Raw genomic sequence first — 26,046 nt, 5'->3', positions numbered from 1 at the left:
ACACCCAGATTATCATCACATTAAGTAAATATTCTATTTTTAATCATTTCCTTCTGTCTGTCCTGAATCCATATTGTGGTGTGTTGAACATTTAAAATATGTTCAATATACTGTATTTTGATGAGAAACAATAGAGGGGAAACTAACCAAGGAGAGAGGCAACCTAGAACTAAGGAGAAACTTCCTGACAGTGAGTACAATTAACAAATGGAACAGCTTGATTCCCGAGGTTGTGGGTGCTGCATCACTGGAAGCTTTCAAAATGAGACTGGACAAGCATTTATCTAAAAATGGTATAGGGTCTCCTGCTCGAGCAGGACTAGAAGACCTCCAAGATCCCTTCCAACTCTTATTCTGTGTTCTAATATGCTCTCCATGTCAAGGGTATTTGAATGAAGTAGTTTAGGAAATAGATTACTGTGAGCTGGGATGCTTTTGATGTCTGGGGACAAGGCACTCTAGTTACCGTCACTTCAGGTAAGCACTGATATTCCAATTGCAATCTGACTTAACAGAAATGTAAATTAGATTTTGAAACCATGGAGATCTTTATGGAAAATGTATGGATTTTTAGTGATGGGAGAGGCAGAATAGAATTCTCGAAGGGTATGTGTGTACAAGTTGCTAATCAGCACTTCTGTGGAAATTAAGATCCATCGTAATTAACTTAAGTTCCTTCCTGATAAATGTGAAGGCTGGCTAGTTTTCAGTACCACCACTCTTAAAAACTACATTAGAAATATTAGGCTTCGTGTCACTTTTATTTCAGTATCATGAAAACTTCCCATAAGGAGATATATCTATCTGCTTTCATCAAGAATAACAGAATAACAGAGCTGGAAGCAGATCTCTCTTAATTTTTTTCTTAACTAAACACAGTTTTTAAATTTAAATGTAGCTTTTGCTTTGTGTTATCCATTATAGAATAATATTAGAATGCAATTTTCCACATGGAGATCCCATTAACTTCATGAAGGAATGATGCAAGTTACTTCAGGACTTAATTCATTGAAAGAGTTCGTGGCTGGCTAGAGTAGCATAAAATCCTGCATTTAGGGATTTGCAGAGGGTTTTTTTTTAATTGACCTTGAGGATAAATTGGAGGATGTACTTAATTGCACCCTCTCTTTCTTTCCATCCTGTTGTGCATGTACTGTATATGTGAGTGTGTGTTTAAAATTTCTCCTCAAAAAGCATATGTGGCGTTCATAATGCCAGATAAAACACTTTAATTTATTCTGCTTAAAAAGTTCTCAAGAAATCTGTACCATCTGAATAGCAACTTTGGGTTTGTTTGAGGGAAGATGACTATTAAAAGAGGCCACCGGTGTCCTTTATTATGGAACGTCAACAAAATCCTGGTAGCATTAGACAGTGGATGGATCTCCACGTTTCTTTCCAAATGTTTAATGATTCTATCCTCAAAATTGACTTGGAAGTCACATGGAAAATATATCTAGTCTAGTTCTTTGATAAGACTCTATGTTCTCTGCTGAGAGTTAGACCCCATGCTTCAGTTTGAAAATATGACTGTGTAACTGGTACCTTGAGTACTGGGGAAAAGGAACAACATTGACCGTCACAACAGGTATTATATTTTATTGCAATTTTTGAATTACTGCTCAGAGCGTTTGAATCCCAATTCCTACTCATTTGTCTTGAAGTCGAGATTGCTAGATTTGGAGCAGTTGGGCTTCTGTTTTTACTCTTTGAAGTTTAGAATTAGGAACTAAAAATGTGTTTGATTCATACGCTTTAACAAAAATAAATTGAATCTCTGAGAAGGGTATCTTTAGGGACGTTTCAATTACAAACTTTGATTCTTGCCAGTAGGGCTATTTCAAAGTAATTGGGTTAGGGATTGTTGTCTAAGTTGACCTGAATCTGAAAAATTCCTCCTAGTTATTTGAGTGGGGTTGTCTGAGAAAAGAGGGGGAAATAAGTTCAGTCTGCCCTCCCCTCAGTCCAAGCCATATTACTTTAGAAGAGGTTCTTCAAAAGCCATGTAGATTTCTTCACAACATGGTCCTCATTTCCTCACTGATGCAAAATAAATAAATAAACCCCACTGTGCTACTGGGGGAAAGGGGTTTTTGTCACTGTCACTTCAAGTAAAATCTAGTTATCTATCTGTCCTTAATTTTACCCTTCTTAGAGTTTGTAGCCTTAGAATTTTGGCATATCCCATTCCTCAATTTCTAGTTGTATATTTTTATATACTCTGAAAACAGTCTGCTATTTCTGTGTTTTTTTAAAAAAAAAATTCCTGATGCTTGAATAGATTTCTTCTTGGGCCAATGAGCAAGCATTTCAGTAGAATTCTCCCTAAACCAGGGGTAGGCAACTTCGGCTCTTTTAAGACTCATGGACTTCAACTCCCAGAATTCCTAAGTCAGCTATGCTGACTCAGGAATTCTGGGAGTTGAAGTCCATGAGTCATAAAAGAGCCGAGGTTGCCTACCCCTGCCCTAAACCAAAAGCAAAAGATTACATCATATGTTTAAGTGTTTTTTGTAGAGAAATTAATTAAAAATTAAACAAGGTGTAGCTATCCTTACTTTGATTATTGGGGCCCAGGAACCCCGGTGACCGTCACTTCAGGTAATATATATATATATTCCTACTTTATTTTTTTCCCTAATGTTCAAAGATTTACTTGATATTTTAAATTCCTTAAACATTGGACTAGTCAAAACTATTAAGAAAATGGCTTATTGGGAGCTAACTATACAGAAATATTGATTTAATTGCAATTTCACTGAAATGGGGAAATAAAGGTAGGAGAAATGTAGGATGAGGTGAACTTTGTAGGAATAAGCGCTCATTTGGTGCAAAATCATTGTCTGTTACGCAGTTAAGTCTAAGAATGTCTGTCTGTCTATTTATTTATTCACTTGTCTTGAAGTTGCTTTTTCAAGAGGCAACTGGACTTTTTTTTTTCTTGGATAAGAAACATCTTCAAAGAAAACCAAGAAAATCCAGTTGCCTCTTGAAACAACACCTTTGGGACAACCATGACCTGGATGACAGAGAATCCCCATAGACATTTATTTATTCACTCCAATTGGAGAAACAGGCCGTTCTCTATGTATGGTCTTCTACTCAATGGGAGGCACTTAGTAGATGTTTTCTCATGTGCAATAGACAGATTAATTTATGGGATTGCTACAGTTCAACTAGATTACTGAAGCTAAAGAATTCCGGGAACTGCAACTTCAGGTGAAGTTTTTCTATTATATGTTTCACATGGATGTCAGGATTTAAAGAGAGATTTGCTGCTGTGGATCAGCCTATCCAAATACAAAGCAAGAGAAGCAAAGATAAGTTTTTTTTAATTAAAAAGAAAGAGAGTAGAATTGTGAATATGAATATAAGGCAGAAAAGAGGCATAATTAAAATGGGGAACGGAAAGACAGCAGGGCAGATATAACATCAGTAGCCTAGAGAGTTTGGAGGGAGATATGTTTTTTGTCAAGCATGAATGGAATTAAAATCACTGTGACTATGCTTTTGATGTATGGGGACCAGGAACTGCTGTGACAGTAACAAATGGTGAGTTAAATTAGTTTTTTGTTCTTTACACTGTTTTTTTTAAAGATTTTGTGGTATTTTTCTCCATTTTGTGTTGCTTTCAAAATGATAGATAAGTGATCTAATCCTGCTGTCTATTCAAAGGCATTCAAAATGCCTTTGGATGACCGTTCGCATTGGTGCTATTGAAAAAGTATCCATTTTCTATGTTAAATTAAATGTCATATTTACACATCCATCCAGAACATGCTTCTAATAAGAGTTCAGATCATACAAGGCAATTTTAAAAGAAAAAAATGTACTTCTAGATTTAGATATTAAGGCATCCAATGTTTGAGCTTGTTCATTGAAAACAAAAATATAATAAGCAATAGTCATTGAGTATCCAGAGATTTTACACATCTGCAAAACTAAATAACAAAATCTAGAATTGTTTTGCCACAATGTATATTTGATTCGTCCTGAGGAATTTATGTGTAATTTCTGTCTTCTTAAGATATTCAAAGTGCATTTTTTTTTGTTTGTCCCTACCGTCAATTTGGGTTAAGCCGTTTTTTCACGGTCTGGAATGGACAAAATAATTCTTCATTAGGTTTTTGTACATGGTTTGTATTTGATTGTCTTGTTGTGATGACTTTTACTACTGGGGCAAAGGAACGACGGTCACAGTCACCTCAGGTATGATTTTTCATTCTTTCATCTCTTCCATCTGTTATTAATTTGGATTTTTTCCCCTTTTTGGCTTTAATTCTCTAAATGTTATCAAAATGTTGTTTGTGGCACAATTAGAGTTCTTGAACATAATCAATCTTATTGGGGAGCCCATTCTGGAAAATGAGAGGGTGACTTTTTCAATTCATGACTTTGTGTGACCATTCTCATTTTTGCTATTCCCACCAAAAAAAGTCATTGATTCTCTAGAATGGGTTAAATACGTTATTTAGAAATCCATGCAGAACATGGCTTCTAATAGGACTTCAGATTATTCAAATGCTTTTTTTAAAAAAAATACCTCTAAATTTAAACATTAAGGCATCAAGCAGTCACGTTTGTCCATTGCTACCAAAAGAATAATAAGCCACTTTGGTCTGCAAAGGACAAAATAATTCTTCATTAAGTTCTTGTACATGGCTTGAACTTGGTTCACTTAATGTGACTACTTCGAGTACTGGGGCAAAGGAACATCCGTCATAGTCTCCTCAGGTATGGCTTTTTTCATTCTTTCTATCTCTTTCATCTGTTATTAATTTGGAATTTTTTCCCCTTTTGACTTTCATTCTCTAAATGGCATTCAAAATTTTGTCTGTGGCACTGTTAGAATTTTGACATATAAACAGTCTTTTTGGGGAGATCATTGTGGAAACGGAGAGGGTCACCTCTTAATTAATGTCTTTGCATGACTTTTTTGCAATTTCTCAAAAAAAAAATCATTTAAAGCCATTTAAAGGTTATTTTGTGTGGCGCTTCTATAAAATAGGGCTAAGCCACTTTTTCATGGTCCGCAAAGGATAACATAATTCCTCATTGAGTTTTTGTATATGGCTTGAATTTGGTTGACTTGATGTGACTACTTCGATTACTGGGGTAAAGGAACGAATGTCATAGTCACTTCAGGTATGTTTTTATCATTCTTTCTACCTCTTGTGTTACTAATTTGGATTTTTTTTTCTTTTTTCTACAATTTTCAAAATAACTTCTAAACATTTTCTCTATGCCACTGTCAATGTTCTGAGATATAAGCAACCCTATTGGGAATCACATTCTGGAAACAGACAGTGATCTTCTTAATTAATACCTTTGTGTGAACGTGCATATTTTTGTTATTCCTAAAAAAATATAATTGCTTCTCTAAGCTCAGTTAAATTTCTTCTTTATAAATCCATTCAGAACATGCTTCTAATAGGACTTTAAAAATGAATTGTTCCTCTGAATTTAGACATTAAGGGATCAAAAAATAGAGTTTATCTGTTGCAATCCAAAGTATAATAAGCAACAGTGTCACCCAATATCCAACGGTTTTATAAATCACCAGATCTAACAAAGTCTAGAATCTTTCTGGCACAATCTGTATTTTTGTCTCAAAGTATTAGGAACTTCAGGGATTTTTCCTTCCGTAATCTAATTAGTCCTGAGCAATTTATATATAGTTTCTATCTTTTTAAGTCATTCAAAGGATATTTTTGTTTGGAACTTCTATAAATTATGTTTAAGTCACTTTTTCACAGTCTGGAAAGGATAAAATAATTCCTCATTAGGTTTTTGTACACGGTTTGTACTTGGTTGACTTAAAGTGAATACTTAGATGCTTGGGGTAAAGGAACAAATGTCATAGTCACCACAGGTATGTTTTATAATTATTTCTACCTCTAATATTGTTTACTGATTTTGATTTTTTTTGTCCTTTTTGTGCTTTAATTTTCTAAGTGATGTTAAAATTTTGTCTGTGGCACAAGTTCCTGGGGCACAAACAATCCCAGAAGGTCACTCAGAAGAGAGGGTGACCTCTTAATTTCAGGAAAACCAAGCGTTAATTAAAGTAACCAAACGTCCATTTGTTACGGAAATCTGTATTTCATCCAAATGAACAGAAAGTTAGTTATGAAGTTGCAAACATGTAATATGAGTTCCCCCTAGGAAAGAAAATCTGAATTTTTATGCTTCTTAATCATTTTTAGGCTGAAGTTTTAAATAGGTTTGAAAAGAAACCACAGAATAAATGTTTTTAGAGAATTGTTTGATAATTGATGACTTCAAAGTAATTGCCATCAGAGCCTATTTACTAAAAAAACTAATTGTGCACAAAAATTAATCCTTTGGTTTCTTTTTCTATTTGTTTTTATCCTTTCCTTCAGATTGATTTTCTTTTCCTTTGTCTTTGTTTCTTGTTCTCTTTGCTGTGTATCAATTTGTATGTTAATATATATATATATAATTATATATAATTATATATATATAATCCTGACAGAATTAAAAATATGTTAATATTTATATTTTAATATATTTCATATATATATGTGTGTGAATTCATTAGTCAAACTTCTTGTATGATTACCTCATGACTATTGTTCATTGTGACAACTGGTTTGACTATTGGGGGAAAGGCACCTCAGTCATCGTCTCCACAGGTAAAAACTTTCTTCTTTTCTAAGATAATTTTCTGAGTTTTTCTTTGTGATTTTAATGTAATTTTCTTGGATTCACTAGAATCCATTCCAGGCAGAACTGAAATTGTACAGCAAAGATCAAAATGATCCTGTTTCCCCTTTTGTTTGTCTGTTTTTCTCTCCTTTTTCTTCTAAAATGCCGTTTTGTCGTTTCCTGTCTATTTGGAAGAATTTAGGAAGGTTGTTGCGAACTAAATTGGGCTCTTAATGTTCTTCACAAGAAAAAATAAGTTTCCATCATCTGGAAATAGAGAAGAAGGATTTGATCCTATTGAAATTTTATTAGGTTTGTTCTAAAAGATGAGAGGAAACCACACAATTTTATAGGCCATGAAAAGGGACTTACTTAAAATTATTCCAGTCCGGTTCTCAGTGACCAAAAAGTTAAGAATATATTTCACAGAGAATTATGTAAGTGTGTTTTTCAGTCCTGGGGACTTCGAACCTTAGTCACTGTTACCACAGATAAATCTAATTTTTTTCCTTAATCATATGTGTGTCTTAGATGTATGAAGAGTTTTACTATTTTGGAAAGATTTTGCCTGTGTTGAAAATGCCAGTTCTTCCATTCTCTCAACGTTTTTAATTTCTGAAATATTTTAACCAAAAGATGAAAAATGTCGTATATCCAGTGGCAGAAATGAAATAGTTTGTTCCTTCCTCTTTTCTTTTACTGTTTACCTCAATTATTTCAATACAGAAAAAAAATCGCACCTTAGATATATCATTTACAAAGTGTAATTCTAGCTCTGTGTCTCTCTGTTGTTGTTTTTCCCCGCCATTCTTTTAATTCTTCAATTCTTTAATTTAATTATTATTATTGCTAGTAGCTGTGGAAGAGGGAAAAAGTCTTATTGCCCTTTAAAGACTTAATAATTCTGAAATGGCCTTTTTCAAGAATCTGGGTCAGGCAACGTATTCAGATGGTTAAAGTTTTCTGCTGTGAATTAGACCATTTTTAATATTTATTTTATTTAATAATATATCAAAGGATTCTCTCTCTTTCAGTGATCTTCGGTTATTTTTTCATTATATACGTTCATTATTTTATCTCCTGATCTTTATGGAATTTATTGAGTGCCTTATTTATTATGGGACTGATTTCTGATTTCTGAATAAAGTTTAGGGGGAATCCAGCACAGATTTTCATTTTAGTTAAGTAGGAGTAAAATTGTGAAATAATTGCCTTTAAACCGACTGAAGTTAGAAAGCAGAATAAAATGCCGGTTAGATAAAATTTTAAAAATAGAAAATAAGTATGTTTTTTTTAAAAAAAGAATTAATGTGTTTATTTGCAGTTATGAGGTGGGGGGAAAACAGGAAGGGTTGAAATTAAATTAGCCAGGGAGAAAACAAAATATTCTGGGATGTTCAGAGCGCAGGTGGCGATAGATTCGTTTCTCAGTTTTAGTATATTTTAAGACTCAAGTTTCATCTGAAAGGGTTTGGAGCTTCTAAAATGGTTCTGCATGGCTGAAAATAGCCTTAAGTGTTTCGAAAACAACATCTGGTTTTTTCAGGTCTTCTTCCTCCTCCCTTTTCCAAAAATAAATGTGATTTATCATGTTTTAATTTTAAAAAGGGGGAAAAAAGTTAGTCTTTCCTTAGGCATTTGTTTTTGCTGGCACCCTACAGTTTCTGAACATTTTTCTTCTAGAAACCACCCATTAAAATGGTAAGGAAAAGCAGAAATATTTATATTGCTTTGGTGTCAATTTATATTGCCAATAATCGTACATTTTCTACTTGTTCCTATGACAGGTTCTTTTAATTAATTGTGCCTTAACATTATTATTTTCTTGATTTCTATAGCAATATATTTTAATTATGTTTCTGTTTTGTACAAGTGGAATATTTCTTAATAATTTTGCACTAAGCTATATAGAGCATGTTTTAGTGATTTTATTGAAGTGTGGATTGTTTTATTTTTATTTTTTTTAATGAATTACCCATGAGGGAAATGACTGATTTTATTGGGGTAATTTTTAGAAAAGAAAGAATTTGTGGCATGAATATGGGTTGTTGTTGTTGTTTCTTTATTTGTTTTCTTTTGTTTTAGGGATAGGTGTTTCTTCCAAGTAATTAGGAAAGTTCTTTTTGAATTTTCTTAACTGGAAAAAACACTTTATTTTTTATTTTATTTTTTAAATCGGGATTGTTCTTGTCAAGCTTCTTATCCTCTATGGCAGAGTTTCAATTTATTTCATCTTGGTGGAGTATAATAATTACTGCTGTTTCTAATTTCCAGCTTTCTTGTTCTGAGTGATTGATTTTAAGAAAGGATTGGTCATTTTGGAATTTTGTTTGAGAAAAGGTATTATTTTACTTAGTTCAGATGACATACTAAGGGAAGCTTAGTACATGGCAAATGAATAGACCTATTTAGTTTAAGATTTATTGCTTATAAGGTAGGAATCGTGATTTATTAAAATGTTTCTAAGGGTGATAGTTATTTGGAAGATTGGTTGATTGACTGTTGGATTGACTAATAGACAGAGATTGTTTTCAAGGCAAAATCAGTAGCCCTGTTCAATATCTTAACTCCCAGCGTTCTGTGATGCTCTGAGTATCCCAGATTTTCTCATCCAATGTCTTTCCCCTTTGAATAAATTTTTTGGAGTTTTAGGATAGTGAGCTAGACCCTTCTAATAGCTCTAAAGCCTAGCCAGAAAGAAGCGCTACCGATTCTATCCTTCCCATCTTAGTCTTCCCAACCCCTGTAGCTTTAGCTATATCTGAGGCAATAACAGCTCTGGCAGCGAGAATCTCTCTCAGCGTCCCTGAAACATGGTTTCTACTTTTGAAAAGATGTTTAGCTTCCTACTTAGCTATGCCTTTGAGCATAACTAGAAAAACCCTTGATTTCAATAAGCTAGCTTGCAGAAGAGCTTCACATTTTCCAGGATAGCTGTAGCTATCATCAGCTAGGAAACAGCTGGAGAACCTTGTACTCAAACTGTAGCTTTGGAAAGGTAGAAGAAGCTCCCCCCTTTTTTTGGCTTGGCTTGGCTTGGCTTGGCTTCTTGGAACCTATCTCCTTCGCTTCCCTGACGGTCAGCTAGAGCTGAGATGAAAGGAGTCTCCAAAGCTAGGTGCCTAGCCTAGAGCAAATGAAAGCTTCAGCTAGGGATATTTGGAGAGCTTTCTTCAAAACCAGTTGTGTAGGTAGAGATGGATTAGTGGTGACTATCATCAAGGGCTCAGTGATGGAAGCCCAAGCTTTTCAAGGGAAGAAGCTCCTAGCGTTTGCCCAGCTTATAAAACACTGACCAAAGAGGCTAGCTTTCCTAGCTACAATAATTTTTACAGCAATAGCTAGGGCAGGGATCAGCAGCCACAATGCCTTTCTGCAACCCCCTTACTCTTGGCTAAGAAAACAGCAATGAAAACCAGATAAAAGTATCCACAACCCTCTAGCTTCCCTAAGTCCCACAGTATGGCTAGGAGCTAATTCATCTTTTAGGTGCAAAAGGCAGGGAGATATGTACAAGCAAGCCTAGCGCTTAGCTAGGGACCCAGATGAATGCTTTTCCTCCTTAGCTCTGGGCTTAGGAATCCTCAGAAACCAGCCCCTGAGCTCTGAGTGTGTGGTTACTAAGCTTTCAAAAACTACAGAGATGGCATCTCCTTAAAGCTAAGGGCTTGGCCAGGTCAAAGCTGCTTTGTTTGGCTTGAGCAACTACAGGCAATTTCTCTGTAGTTTCTCTGAAAGCTCGTGTTGGGTTTGGGGGCATGCACTTGAAATTTACTGCCAGGGTTAGCTGGGATAGGGGTGCTAGGAAAGCCCCAAATCCTTTTGTGCTGATCACAGGGCTAGCTAGGAGGCAAAAGCAAGCTGAGTTTCTCCAAAGATTATTCCATAGCTGGGAGAATCCTTGAGAGGGGTTTGGGGAAACTGCTAGCTTTCTGTGAAACCCGCCACTCAATGGGGAGACCTGTCAATCTTTCAATGGTGGAGGTAGCAAGGGTGGTAGAAATTGCTAGCTCCCCAAAAGCTGGAAGCGTTCCCGGTTGAGTGGTGGGTTTAATCATGATAGGGAATGCTCTAGCCGCTCTGTAGAATTTCTAAAGTTCGCCAATCAGCTTGGAAAGCTGCAAGCTTTCTAAAGCTGCAATTTCTGGAGAAATTGAACTGGGATTGCTAGCGAGCTTGCCGTTTTCTCCCCAAATGTTTCTTGGTAAGCGTAGCATGATGGGGGAAAGCTTCTAGCATCTCACCAGCTCATTATCATTATTTTGTTCTCTGGATGCTCAGGTTTCTGGCAGGAGCTTTTGCTAAAAATGTTGAAGCATTTCAGTCCTGGAATTGTTTGGAGTTATTAAAAAGTTAACGCTCGGACAGGGAGCCCAACCAAAGTATTCCTTATGGTCTCTGAAGCCAGAGCTCAGCTGGTATCTTGGCACTCAGCTGGTTCTCGAGTGACTTAGAGCTCTACAAATTATAGGAATTATTCCAAGCAAGACCCTTACCTAAAAAGCAGATGATTTTCTCAAATTTCTAATAAGAGGAGAGAGAGGAAGCAGAAGCTGATTTATCAAAGTTTAATGGTGAAGTAAAAACCTAGAAGCACAAGATCAGTTTGACTTGTTTATTATTAACTTGGGTTTGGGTGCTTTCCCCCCCCCTCCCCCAAGCTTAGCCTGTTGTAAAGGTTCAGTCTGGTTATTTTATGATCCAGTGTGTTGTGCAAAATCACAAATCCACAACCTGCCTGTTTTGTGATAGCGGCCAGAGGGTCAGCTGAGGGACACCATGCCAACTTCTGGCATGGAGAAAGTTGAGAGAGATGCCTTTTCTCTGGACGACATGGCCAGGCGAGTAGGAAAGTCCTTGCTTTCAGAAGCTGGAAAGCTTTCAGAAAAGCTCTGAAGCTTTTTTTTCCTAGCCAAAAAATTGTAGCTGTTCCAGGAGATAACTCTATGGCTTTGGGGGGGGGGAGAGCTAATTACTCCCAAATCTTCCTGAAGCCATAGACTTTGCAAGGAGCATGTGAGCCTGTTAGCCTAGACATCCCAGCATTGGGGAGGGGAACAGTGATCACTTTTTTTAATCTCTCCTTCCTTTATTGAGAAGTAGTATCCCACCTGAATATGTGCAACCCTTCATGTTAACTTTGAGGTGCATTTGAGATTTACTCATGCTCCTCCAAGACTCTGGTTGGAGAAATGGTTTGTGAGGGCTGGGTAGGGTGCGGTAAGCTTCCCAGCTTTCTAAAAATCAGAACCCAGATAGGAGAACGAGAAAGTGACTAACTGTGGTTGGATTCAGCAACAGACTAGAGTTTGCATTAGTTTTGTGGGGGGACTGTTGGGGGACTAGCGCCTTTCCCCAGCCAGATAAATGATTGGACTTGGTCAATTATACATGGGCTTTAGAAGACGTCAGGAGAAAGCCACTAGGTTCTCCCCACATGGTCTCCTGGAACAACGTTACTCAACCTCATCAAGTTTCCTCATGTCAGCTAAGGAATACTGGAAATTGAAGTCCACCCACCTTAAAGCTGATGAGGTTCAGAAACATTGTTCTAGGAAGTCACTACTTGTCAGCTTGAGCTTTGGAGGATTCCGGTGGATAGAGTATTATGGATTCTCCAGTGTCTAGCATGGAGTTGGTGAATCGTGTAGTTGTCTTCTGAGCTACAGCCCCAGAGATGCAGACAGAGAGCAGTTGGGCTTAGCTTCTGAAATGCAACAGAGTTAGGAGGCTTGAAACGTTCTAGCAGTAGGTCAGCTGCAGAAAGGGCAGAATAACAAAGTTGGAAGGGATCTTGGAGGTCTTCTAGTCCAGTCCCAATGAGCCAAGCTCTCAATAAATCAGAAAACCAGCTGCTGGGCTCCATGTCAGTTTATGGTTGCCCTGAACAACTGTCTCAACCAGCTTCCTTCTAATGCTTTTAAATAAATTTTTTAAAAATGCTGAAAGAAGATCCTGGCATTTCTCAACAACCTTCCTGAAGCTGAATTGTCCCTGTTTTTCTCCACAGTCAAAGGAGAAGCCGAACTGGGTTCCTCTGACTGTGCTTTGATTCTGTAAAAACACAGAAGCGATGCGCAGAAGCTTTTAGTCAGGGCTTTTTTTGTCATAGAACGCTCAGAACGGAGTTCCGGCACCTTTTTTTTGGATGGAACCTTGTAGGGTAGGCAAGGCGGGTTGTATGACATGTGTGAGTTCCGGCACCTTTTTCTTTTACAAAAAAAGCACTGCTTTTAGTAGATACCAGACAGTTGAATTGTATTACTTTCTCAAAAAGAGCTTTACCAAAGGCGAATGAGCTTTCTCCTCCATTCTTGCACTTTCCAGAAAATAATGTGCTTGTATCAATATAGCAAGGAGGAGAAAGGGACCCAAATCTTACACATAAGAATCTAAAGCACTTCTCCAGAAGTGCTTCAGATCCGCAACCTAATTCGGAAGGTCTGTGGTGGATTCTCTAAGCAGGTCTGGTTATAATGACAGAATACAATGGGTAAATAGATGAGACAGTTTGGTGTCATGGTGAAGATGCTGGTCTAGAAACCAGGAGATTGTGAGTTTTAGGCCTCTGTCCCTCTGTGTGTGTGTGTGTGTATGTGTGGTGTGTGTGTTCTAAGCAAGAAATCATTTTAAGATTGGAACTTAAAAGTTCAACCTTCAAGAACCAAAAGAGAGAGATCCCCTTAGACAGGAGAATTCGAAACTTTTCTGAACTTCTATAAGGGTCTATGGGAATAGCCTTGAAAGGCAAGAAGACAAAGGGGAGAGGAAGGAAAAATGAGGAAAGCAATGGTCAGATAAGAGACATTCCAGCCCACAGGAAGAACAGGTGTGTGGAAAGTGTCTCAGAAGAGGCTCTCTCTCGTTCCCTAGAAACTAGAGGAAGGAGGGAGAGACTTGCAAGATTCCGTTACAGTGACCTTACAATCAGTGGTGGGATTCAAATAGGTGAACAACCAGTTCTCTGTGTGGATGCCATTTCCGGAAGTCCATTCTGGGCCTGCTAGGCAACAAAAAATTAGCTACCGGTTCTGCCGAAGTGGTGCAAACTGGCTGAATCCCGCCACTGCTTACAATAAATATAGTGTTAGAACTCATAACGCTGGTTTCTCATCTGGGCTACTTCAAACAGTTGACACCCAAAAGGGAGGGGTGTGTGTGTGTGTGTGTGTGTGTGTGTGTTAAACAAGAAAACAGAGTTGACTGTTTGATTAGGCACTCAAAAAGGGAACATGCAACTGGAAAAAAAATGGAGTCAAGTAGAATGTCCAGTTTGAGCAAACTGTTACATTTCATGTACACGGCTGACCAAGATAGGTTTGGCAACTAGGTCTCAGAGAAATTTTTTAGATCTGCTTCATCTTTCTGAGAAGAAATGCTCGATTACTTTTAAATCTCGGCATGTGGCCTGAGGAGGGAAAGTTTTGCTTCTAGTATTCTTCCCCAGACCCAGAAACATTTTGTCAGTTCATCTGTGACCTCTGGGTAAATGATATTTTACAAAACTTTCTTAAGGATTCCTTCTTTCTGGCCCTGTGGGTAGACATGCCGGGACGGTTTTGACCATTGTTACTTTCATGAATCTGAAAATTGGTTGCCTTTGAAAGAAATTTGCTAAGATTAAGGCCTGCTGGAATTCTTCCAGTTTGCGGCAATAATCTCTGTGAAGGAGATGGGCAGTTTCTAAATATGAGATATAAATATATAAACTTTCACAGAGTTGATCTCAGTGATGCTTATAACAATCCTGGAAGGTAGACCCATTGGTTGAAATCTCCTATGATAGAGCCTGGCAAACCACAAATCTCAGCCCATGGGCAGCTAACGGTCAAATGTTTGCACCTCAACTTATACTTTCTAACCCTCCTATTTTCGCTCGCACACAAGAAGATTATATGAAGGAGGAATCCATACGAACTGTTAGAATGGGTCAGGAATCAAGTGAGGCAAACTGGCAGCCTATAACTTGATGCATTCCTATAAGCAGGGCTTTTTTTCTCATAGAACGCTCAGAACGGAGTTCCGGCACCTTTTTTGGATGGAACCTTGTAGGGTAGGCAAGGCGGGTTGTATGACATGTGTGAGTTCCGGCACCTTTTTCTTATACAAAAAAGCACTGCCTATAAGGTATCAATGAACCATGACATGCACTCCGCAAAAGTCTGGTTAACTCAGGGAAAGCCTACACAAATATTTGTTCACCTCCTCTTCCTTTCTCAGCCAAGCAAGACTCACCTCCTTTCATGCACTCAATCCCAGCTGAACCTGTAACATCTTCAAAATCCGCCATCCTTCTCTTTTTCTTCTCTCTCAGAATCCCCAAGGGCCCCTTCTCTTTTTCCACTCATCCCATCTGGGGACAGCACAGGAAATGGAGATATCGCCATTGGATGTCTCGCCAAGAATTTTCTACCAAACACAATTGATTTCTCCTGGAATAATCCAGAAAACCAGACTATCAGCAAGGACAACGTCATGGACTTTCCTCCTATCATGTCCGGTGGGACATACACAGCAGCTTCCAAGGCTAAAGTCTCCCGGAGCACCTGGGAGACTTACGAAAAATTCTATTGCAAAGCCAAGCACACCCAAGGAGACAAAGTGATCCCAGTGGCTAAACCATGTAAGTGAAATTCATTTATTCCATCAGCCATGTCACCCATGCACATGTAGGTTACTTTCGTAAGGGAGTCATTCAAAGGGCATTAGAAGCTACATGCAAGACATGTTTGTAGAAAAGTTAGCCTGCCTCCTAAATCACTACACCTAATTTCCTTTGCCTAACTCACCGGGTAATTAACAACATCTAATTCAGACCCGACATTTTGAATTCTTCTGAATGTCAGGCACACTGAGATATTTTCACTTCCCTTGAAAACCAACCTGCTGACTACAGATGAGGTTGAACATGGCTTCTTCCTGGCCATGGGAAATGAGTTCTCTGCATATGCTCACTAGTGCCCTGTTTTGTGCTCTGGGGATCAGCCTGAGGTCTGGGGTTAAATCCCGCTCATCCTTGTTTCCAGTAGATCCCTGTTTCCCAGACACTTAGGTAGATACAGATGTGTTTCTCAGTTACAGGCTATAATCAAATGCCAGCAGACCACTTAGTTTATCTAATGGTTTTCTAGATAGAACTGAACACGCAAGTCTCTCGACATTGCTGCACCTCCTCAATCTTCATTTCCATTATGCTTTTAAGGTGTTGAATTTCCTTGTCTTAATCATCTTTTTTTTTCTTGCAACTTTCCAGATGTAAAACCAGTATCAGACCCTGAGATGATCATTCGAGCTCCAGTTCTGAATGCATTTTCAAGTAGCTACCTAAATTCCACTGTCACCTGTGGAGTTAGTAACCTCTGCTCTGCAAACGTTGTCATCAGTTGGCTTAAGGAGCAACAAGAAATCACCACCGGCATCACCACCAGCAAACCTATGCCGGATGGTCGTGGTGGATACACCGTTTGGAGCAAACTTGTTGTCACCAAGGATGACTGGATTTCTGAAAAGAAGTTTACTTGTGTAGTAAAAAGCAAGCAATTCACTCATTCGGAGACGTTCAGCATACTATCTTTCTGCAAAAGTAAGTGGGATTTTCTTCAAGAATCAGAGTAATGTGGCCAATTATGGGATAACTCTTTGCTCAAATGCTCCTCTGGGTTGAACACTGGGTTATTTAATTTACTTAATTTAATACACACATCCACCCCACATTCTGTACATATTTTTGTTCACCAGGGACCAATGCCTCCAATTAGTTCAGTAACCAATCTGGGATTAAAATACTCACCTGTAAAAGAGAATATTTGTAGCTTGGGGTTGAGATGAGGGGCCCTTGGTGCCCTCTGAGCTTTCTTGTTTTCTTGCGGATGTTTCATTACCCAAACTAGGTAACATCATCAGTGCTAGAAGGGAGTGGGGTTTGCACTGATGATGTTACTTCCTTCTCCTCTGAGCAAGCTCAGAGAGCACCAAGAAACCCCCACATTCATTTGTATTTTGATATCAATGCAGAGAATTCTTATTTCTCTGAAGAGCTATGCTTAGAATTTGAACAGAAAAAAACACGTTCTCCTAATTCATAAAAAGCCAGGAAAAATACTGCAGGCAGCTTACCTAACATCAACATTCCTATTTCATCACTGAGATTTAGAATTTATTTAAAAAAAAAACACCCTTTCATGATTCCATACAAATCTACCCTGACAGATTCTGAAAATCCAATTGTAGCTTTCAAAGATAAATCCAAAGGGAACATTTGTATATTTGTCAGAGATGCGTAGGAGCAGATTCCCGATACATTTTTTTTCTCCACCTGAATGTAGGTGATAAATGGACCACCCACTGCATTACATTAAACAAGTTCTTAGTCACTGTTCAAGAGCTTTTAATAATCACAAGAAAGCAGGCATACATAAGCAGCTGCATCATCCGTACATTATTAAATATCAGAAAGGTAGAAATGTGTGTACAATTTATTGAACGATCAAACACTGTTTCTGTTTTGCCTTGATATTTCCCAGGTGGTGAATGCTTGCCTGTTAGCGTGGAAACCATCCCCCCAGCTTTTGCCGATATGTTCCTGACCAACTCAGCCAACCTGACTTGTAAAATCTCCAACATACCTCCTGAAGCAGACTATTCAAAGTTGAATGTCACCTGGACACGAGCATCTGACCAAAAGCAACTCCCCACTGTGATGACCAACTTCCTAGAACAGGGAAATGATTTTTTCTATGTCAATGCTGTGGCCACATTGTGTGCAACAGAATGGAAGGAGGATGAAACCTTTACCTGCAAAGTGACATTTGAAGATGTACTTGTCAAACCAGTAGAAAAAACCCTGAAGAAGGAGAGTGGTAAGTTTCTAGTTGATCCATGAAAAGCATTGTTCCAGAAGGTTTTCCAGATAAACGAGATTAACACCTCATGGATTAAAGGCATTCACTCCAGAGTAAGATCAGAATCCCTCAGGATACCCCAAATTGTCCTCCAGTTGCCTTGATTGACATCCCCATGAACCCTACTCTTCATCTGATATTTGTGACTCCTTTGCTCCTTAACTCCCATCGAGTACAAATAGTGAGAATCCAGCTTCCACATCTATAGTGGTCTACCAACATATTTTTTTCCAACTCCTCTCTTCTTTTATGAAGAGAAAGTGCCTTCTCACCTTCCCCTAGGAAAAGTTTGCATACAACTTGAGACCCCTAAGTTAGACAGACAGCATAGATGTAATTATTCTCAGGCTGCGTTGATCTTGATAGGTCCCATTATACAGATAGGCAGCATGAGCAAATGGACCCCCTGGCATCTAATTCTGGCCTAGCTATTCCTTATGATCAATTTTTCTTTCTCTTGCCTACCTTAAGTAGAAAACATGCACCTTCCACCTCAAAGCTAATGAACTAATCTTTCTTCAGTGACAAAGAGACATGTCTTCAACATTTAAGTGTGGTCTCACCGAGAGGCCACTACAGTTAAAGATGATAAAGAATGTGTACTGAATATTCTCCTCACCTTTTTCTTTTCTTTTTTTTTCTTTTCCCATTGTTCAGGTGGCAAACTGAAACCTCCCACTGTCTACATCCTTTCACCTTCATTAGAACAGCTGAATTTGCGGGAGAAAGTTACCATCTCATGCCTCATTCAAGGGTTCACTCCTGGCAGCTTCTTTGTGCGATGGCTCCATAATGAGGAGCCAATCAGTGAATCAGAATACTTCACCAGCCAACCCATAGCAGAATCCAACGTACTGTCCAAACAGTATTTTGCCTACAGCATATTGACCGTCAGTGAAGAGGATTGGAGTGCCGGAGTTTCTTATACTTGCATGGTGGGACATGAAGCCTTGCCCTACAACACAATTCAGAAGACTGTAAACAAGAACACGGGTAAACCATCCATAGTCAACGTCTCCTTAGTCCTCTCCGACGCCTCCAGCCCTTGCTACTAATTGTCAACCTAATTTCTTTTGAGAAACCTTCATTTGCTCTGTTCCCCTCCCCCAACCTCTGTTCCTTCTTCTGCTTCATTATGGAAACTTTTCAGTGATGAAGGCAGATCTGTAAAGAAGGATGTGTCAGTGTTAAAACAGTAGCTGGCCACATCTTTCTGCAGGAATTAAATATTTTGCAATAAAGTATTTTTCTCAAAACAAAGACCAAAAAAAAATATCTGGCTTTTTGTGAGAAATAGTGATGGGGCACAAACTAACACTGGAAATTCTGAGTTATCCCATAGGTTCCTTAATCTTTTCACATTTATTTCTCCTGGCAATAACTCCTGTACTTCATCTTCTATGGCATAATGGGCCTTGTTCTAAGTGGTGCTATCGCTATATCAAGCTGAAGAAGAGCTGTTTTAGAAAGCTGGTGGATAGCTCCTCTTTTCTGTACTGTCATAGATTATCTATCTCCAACATCAATGCCCAATTTGGGGTTATTCATGTTTTCAGATTATGCCATTCTGTACAGGCACGTCTTCGGACCATTCACTTCCCTTTAATTTCTTTTCTAAGCAAGGAGATGTCTCATCCATTGGGTGTTCACCTGGAATTATTTGGGGGAACATTACATCCTTTGCACAAGGCAAAGAAGTTCTTAACAAAATGTTTTATGAAAGTCTAAAAACACATTAAAATAGCACCCCAATAGGTCTTTAAACAGAACATAGCCTGAATAGGAACGCAACTAAATAAATATTGAAAATTATATCATGTATTTCAGCTAATACAGCTCTAGTTCCGAACAATCCCTACATAATTTTTTAGTTCTAAGTGAAGTAAAAACTGTAGACACCAATACAACAAACCAAAACAGCTTGGTTTAAACAACATAAAAATGTGCTTCTATGGAGACTCATCGTACATGCGATTGTCAAATAGCAAATGCACAAAATAATAGTAATGCTGTTGTTTCGAATGTCAGGGAACGGCATTTGAAGTTTGCTGCAAAATAATCTAGTCCATATCAACAATTCTCAGCACACCGATGTTCTATAAAAAGAGAAATAACTTTAAAAAAGAAAAGAAAAAGGCACCATTATTTGATTCATCGTGAATGTTTATAATCATGAAAGTATTTAGAAGATCAAATATGTAGAACTTCAGTACCACAAAAGATTATCCCAAGCATTAAAACAAGATCAAAAATTAAGGATTTAAAATTCATGCAATATAATTAAATTATCTACTGACACACAACTAATTAACAAATCATAAACATCTATGAAACCCCTTTGTTGTGTTAACCAAAGTGAACATTCCAGCATCCTTAAGAAAAATATCACTGATTACTTTGTTTGGATAACAGAGGAGATGAAATGTACCCAACTGACTTGTTCTTTTACAAAAGAAAAAGCATTAAATAGTTTATACATTAAACAGACCTACAATAAGCTGCTTAAATTTTCCATACACCCTGACAGTTACCCACTTGATCTTTTATTAAAAAAAAACAAAAAACCTTAATACTGACATTCTTAATAAAAATTATAATTTCCCTTTTTGGTTTTTTGAGCAAATGAACTTTGTTAGAGCAGAGACTTTTCTGGTGGGCAACCAGGATCTTTACTCTTGTAAGCAGGTAAATTCTTCAGATTGATATTCTTCCGACATTTTGTTCTTATGCTTGACTCAAAAATATTCCAGACAAATTCTTCTCCATGAGTTTTAAGTCATAAAACGGCCACCATGACAGAAAAAGCCAAAGTCTGTTGCTTCTCCTCAAAGAAGAACAAGAAGAAAGAGAAGGAGTTCATGCCCAGGGCCAAAATGCTCACTGGACACATGGTGATCCATGCCCTGAATGCTCTTACTTCTCTCCCAACATATGAGAAAGAATATTAACAGTGATATAACTGAGGAAATTCCTCAGCTGTTTCCTTTGTATTCCATGAGGATGTACTCAAGGGAAGCTCCATAAATCTTGAGTGCTGCCATCGCCTTTTCCATCTGTCCTATTCACCATGGCTTCTCAGTACAGTTAAGCTATGGATCATCAACCACAGCACTTGGAAAGTCAAAATTCATCTTCACCCTCATCTTATGGCCAAATACTGGGCATCTTAAACTCAAAGTTCACATTAGGAGGACCCACCAATCTGAACTCCCAATTGCTTTGTATAGATGATAGTCCCCTTGGTTTGCTTGTGGATCTGACTTAATTACCTAGCTGACCCATTGTAGCTCATTTTACAGAATAACAGAGTTGAAAAGGACCTTGGAGATCTTCTAGTCCAACCCCCAGGACACTCTATGCCATTTCAGACAAACATTGTCCAATCTTTTCTTACAAACCTCCCATGTTGGACCACCCACAATTTCTGGAGGCAAGACATTCCACTGATTAATTGTTCTAACTGCCAAGACTATTTTCAGATAACACACAAATAGTCTGTCAACATCCAGCTCAAGAATCTAAATAAAACTCCAGGTTCATTCCATTTCCAAAAATCTTACTGTTTATTGAATACACGGCATGATAATGTTGAAGCAAAACTAACTCTGAGGTTCCCAGACACCAGTTCATAGAATTAAACAATAATTTCTTCGGACAAACCCCCACCCTCTCACATAGTCCATGTAAACAATTTCACTTTGTTATGGGAACCGTCTGCTTCAAATCCACACCTATTATGGTGTCCTTGGAAAGGTTTCAGGCTTTCACAGACTTCAGCGGAATTGTAGAGGTTTCATTTCTCTCTCTAACCCATTCTAAAGCAACACCTTCTCCCCTTACTCTAATGGCAAGTGGAAACAAAGAGGCGAATAACTGCCAAAATTTCATTCTTGACATAGTCTCTCTTTGTACTCAAGTAAATTTCAACTACCTCAGTTAATATAGAACAGAATAACAGAAGGGACCTTGCGGGTCTTTTAGCCCAAACCCCTGCTGAGGCAGGAAACCATATACCATTTCAGGCAAATGGTTGTCCAATCACTTCTTAAAAACTTCCAGTGTTGGAGCATTCACAAGTTGTTCCAGGTTACTTCTCTCCTTGATTAGTTTCCATCCATTGCTTCTTGTCCTGCCTTCAAGTGCTTTGGAGAATAGCATCTCTTCTTTGTGGCAACCCCTGCGATACTGGAACACTGCAATTATGTCACTCCAGTTCTTCTTTTCATTAAACTAGACATACCCAACTCCAGCAACCATTCTTTATATGTTTTAGCCTCCAGTCCCCTGATCATCTTTGTTGCTCTTTTTTGCACTCTTTCTAGAGTCTCAATATCTTTTTTACATCATGGGCACCAAAACTGGATTCTGTATTCCAAGTGTTGCCTTACCAAGGCATTATAAAATGGTATCAACATTTCATGTGATCTTAATTCTATCCCTCTGTTAATTGTGAATATTATGATAAAGGAATTCAGAATGTCCCAGTTTGCTCATGCATTGGCATTCACCCATGTAGTTGGACAAAATAAAACAGGGCAATCTAATGGAAAGGGTAGATGGCTGACTTTAAATATTGTAAACCAAAAATTAAATGCTAACAAGCCTTCTAACAATTTTACTAGTGACTTTGATCAAACCAGTTTTATTTTCTTTATGACTTTATTTAAGACTTTACAATGTCTTTATATAAGACTTCACATACTGATTGCAGGTTCTTTGTTATACTCAGATTCATTCGGAATTAATGGCACATATTAAAACAAAAATCTCCCTTCCAAGGCCATCCAAAGAATGAGACATCTCTTTGCCCCAATTTAGTGTTTTCCACAATTGATATATTCTCAATCCTTCCAGAAATTGTAGCCGATCATCATTCACAATCCATGATTGCAAGTTGAAAGGAACATACTCTATATTCCAGAAAGAGAAAACTATGTTCTGGAGGATATCAAGGAGTGCATCCCTATCAGATAGATTCAGAAAGCAAAGCTTTACTACACTGAATTCATCAAAAATTCATGAATTCATCCATAAGAGTTCAGTTCTTCAAGTTAATCACACATGGTGATAAGTCAATATGGCACCACCTTGCCAACCAAAGGTGAAGAGTTTAGATCAGCTTAAACATCCTATCCCAACCTGCTCTTCCATGTAAACTTTCTTCCGACAAATCTGCAGGATCTTTTCATTTGTGCAGAAGTGGTGGGCTGAGTAATTCTTCAGCCGAACAATAGTAATCACTCATTTGAAAACAGTCTTTCGACATCTGTAGTGAGTCACCCCAAAGATCTTTTTTTCAGAAGGCAACTGGACTTTCTTTGTTTTCTCCTTGAAGACCTTTCCCTTCTCATTCAAGAGGTTTCTTCTGTTCTGACTGAATGAGAAGAGAAAGGTCTTCAAGGAGAAAACAAAGGAAGTCCAGTTGCCATTGGAGAAGCAACCATGACCTGGATGACTGAGAATCTCCATAGACATCTGTAGATGGTAGACACACACATCCTTCCCTTTTTATTCCTTCTTTGGGATAGTCTTAAGAAATGCCATCTCCCACCACTCCAAGGCTTTACTAAAACAGCTCACCTCTTCTTTCCCTCTTAGCTCCCCTCAGCTTTTCTCCACTATTATTTTGGCATCATCAAGCATTGGCTGTCTTTTCCCATACCTTGCGCTATAACATTTCCATGGCTCTTGCATGCTACCCTTATCGTATGTGCCATTTAGCTTCAATGCACCCTCACTTCTTTCTGAACTCTAGAAGCTGACCTTCATGTATTGTCCAAAGGTTACGTAGAGGGAATTGTGGACTCGGATGATGAAGAAGAATTCCAAAACCTCTCGTCGATCCTTTCCACCTTCATCATTCTTTTCCTAGTGAGCCTTTTCTACAGTGCCACTGTGACGGTCATCAAGGTAAGACACGAGGGGTAAAAACAGTAGAGTATATGCACATGAAATGTCCTTGATCATGCTTTCTACATAGGGAATGGGTAGACTTTAACCTCCAGTTGTGTAGTCATCAATGTCCCCTTTTGGAATGGATGTCCATCATTTATTAAAAAATATGCCACAATATGATATGATACGATATTTGGAAACATTTTCGTATGCATTTTCCTTCGCATGCGCAATTTTGGCCATTTGCTCTTTCACGAGAAAGCAGTTTTGAAGGAAACAGTTTCCACTGCTACTCAAAATTTGTCTGCTTATACTTTTCCACTGCATGATATTTTTTATGCTTATCTGCATTGTAGAAAAGACAAAAGCAAACTCATGTTGTCAATTTAATGAATGTATGTATATTAAAATCATGAAATAACCAATAACATATATACATACATACATACACATATTTATGTTTCAAAATATATGTAGACTGGATCTTCACTAGTAATTTCTCCCATCTTCTAAAGTCATTGGGCTAAAATAACAGTAATGCAAACAGGTTTGATGGTGTTTGAATAACAGTTGAGTGAGACTAGAAAAGCTACAGGTTCTGATGAAGATCCCATTATAATTGAATATGAGGACTCTCCATATATACAGTATATTTCATTATTTCCCCTTTGTATTAGAATAGAGTAGAGTAGAGTAGAGTAGAGTAGAATAGAATAGAATAGAATAGAATAGAATAGAATAGAATAGAATAGAATAGAATAGAATAGAATAGAATAGAATAGAATAGAATAGAATAGAATAGAATAGAATGATTATACAGATCCTCAATGAAATGCAGGCGGGATACAATTGTTTTTCTGCCTTCCTAACTATTGATTGAACTCTGTACTTGTCTTGTGGTTTGGTTTGGTTGCCAAACCAGACAAGTTATAGAAGCCTCAACATTTCTTCTTTGTCAACTGTATTAACATCTCCTTGGGGCAGATTAAAAATTGTGACTCACTTCCTGGGAAAAAATGAAGTTTCAACAGTAACATTCTTTTATCTCCTTTCTGATTCCAGGTGAAATAAAAACAGAGCCTGATCTTCTACATCTACTTTCGTGAAAAGAGAAAGATTTATTTGAGTGGATTGGGGGGGGGGCGGCATTTTTACCTTGCTTTGTATCATAGCCTTAAGATTCCGTATGAGCTGAAGCAGCCCAATTGTTTACAGTTCAGTTCCATGGTGAACTTTTGCTTCACTTTGTTGTGTCATTTTATGTGTGAGGTATATCTTTGTGGATACTTCTCTGTGTCTCAATTATAGTCATTGTTATGATTTTTTTGTCAGAATGATCTGCCTGATCTGATATCCTAAAGGGGATTTACAGCACTTTCATATAAAACAGACAGGAGATCACTGCACAGTCTGTATTTTTATATTGAGATTGCCATACAATGCTGTAATAAATATCTATTCTTGATGAATGAACTGCCTCCCTTGTGAATTGTTACTGGTACTGAAATTGTCCACGGTTGTTATTATTACAAAACTCCCCATTTGGTTCTCAGACAAACTTGGCTAAGCCTTTGCAACTGGGTTTCCGAACCTTAAAGGAATTCACACTGCAAGACGGGGAACACTGGAGGAACATCACTTCTCAAATTCTCTCCAATATTTTTGCAAACATTGGGCATACCTTTGAGAGTGTCTACGCATTGCGAAACATGGGATAGGATACCTAGTCTATTATGGATAATTGAACTGGGAGGGGAAGGGAAGGGAATTAAAATGAAATAGTGGGTAATACTTTCTCTGTGTTGCTCAATTTTTTTTCATCCACAGGGATGTAAAAGCGTTTTGTGGATCAGGGCCATTTTAAAGCACAGCCCTCTCTTTGGCAGCACCTCTCTTTCACACATACACACAAACACCAAAGATGATCCCTTCTGTCCCATTTGCAGAGTGTTTTCCTGCTTAGGAACAGACCGACAGAATTCCAGCTCTTTCACATAATCTCTGTTCAAGCTTCCACGCTGGAATGGAAAGAAATGCAGAGATGGCTAGATATCTATAATGGCAAGGCTGTTCCCTCCAGTCGGTGTCGCAAGGTTTTTTTGTGCTGCATATTCAGGACATAATCAGGAACAAAATTCCCCAGACACCATAAAACCTGTTTGGAGTGGAAGGCCATAAAGGTTAAGCAAACTCAGTTCCTCTTTCATGCCTCAGAGTCTGCCAGGTATCAAACCTGTATTGAATAGGTCAAGGAGATGGAACAAAGAATAAGGGAGTTGGAAGGGACCTAGGAGGTCTTAAAGTCCAACCCCCTCCTCAAGCAGGAGACGATATACTATTTCAGACAAATGGTTGTCCAGACTCTTTTTGAAAGCCTCCAGTGCTGGAGCACCCACAACTTCTAAAAAGAAGCTATTCCATTAATGGATTGCTCTCACTGTTAGGAATTTTCTCCTTAGTTCTGATTGCTTCTCGTCCTGGTTAGTTTCTATCCATTGTTTCTTGGTATACACACTCTTCCTGTATACATACTTTCTTGGTGTACACACTGTTCTGCACAGGGCAAACTGATACACACTCT

The 26,046-nt window shown here is 38.1% G+C and overlaps 3 gene segments (V, D, J or C); all 3 read left to right on the top strand.

Moving 5' to 3' along the window:
- The first annotated feature begins 429 nt into the window (after window positions 1–429).
- Window positions 430–24,934, top strand: LOC310649355 (immunoglobulin heavy constant mu-like). The segment is given in 7 exons: window positions 430–477; window positions 14,984–15,292; window positions 15,923–16,252; window positions 17,193–17,528; window positions 18,228–18,563; window positions 23,326–23,480; window positions 24,528–24,934.
- Window positions 5,847–26,046, top strand: part of LOC310649326 (Ig heavy chain C region, membrane-bound form-like) — a 58,522-nt gene continuing 38,322 nt past the window's right edge. Inside the window, exon 1 of the C gene segment in view lies at window positions 5,847–5,872.
- LOC310649022 (Ig gamma chain C region-like) overlaps window positions 6,587–26,046 on the top strand; it is an 83,440-nt gene continuing 63,980 nt past the window's right edge. Inside the window, exon 1 of the C gene segment in view lies at window positions 6,587–6,656.

Source organism: Vipera ursinii (genome assembly GCF_947247035.1).
Source record: "Vipera ursinii genome assembly, chromosome: Z".
NCBI lineage: Eukaryota > Metazoa > Chordata > Lepidosauria > Squamata > Viperidae > Vipera > Vipera ursinii.
The sequence above is the reverse complement of the archived record's forward strand: the minus strand, read 5'-3'. Positions and strand labels throughout refer to the sequence as shown.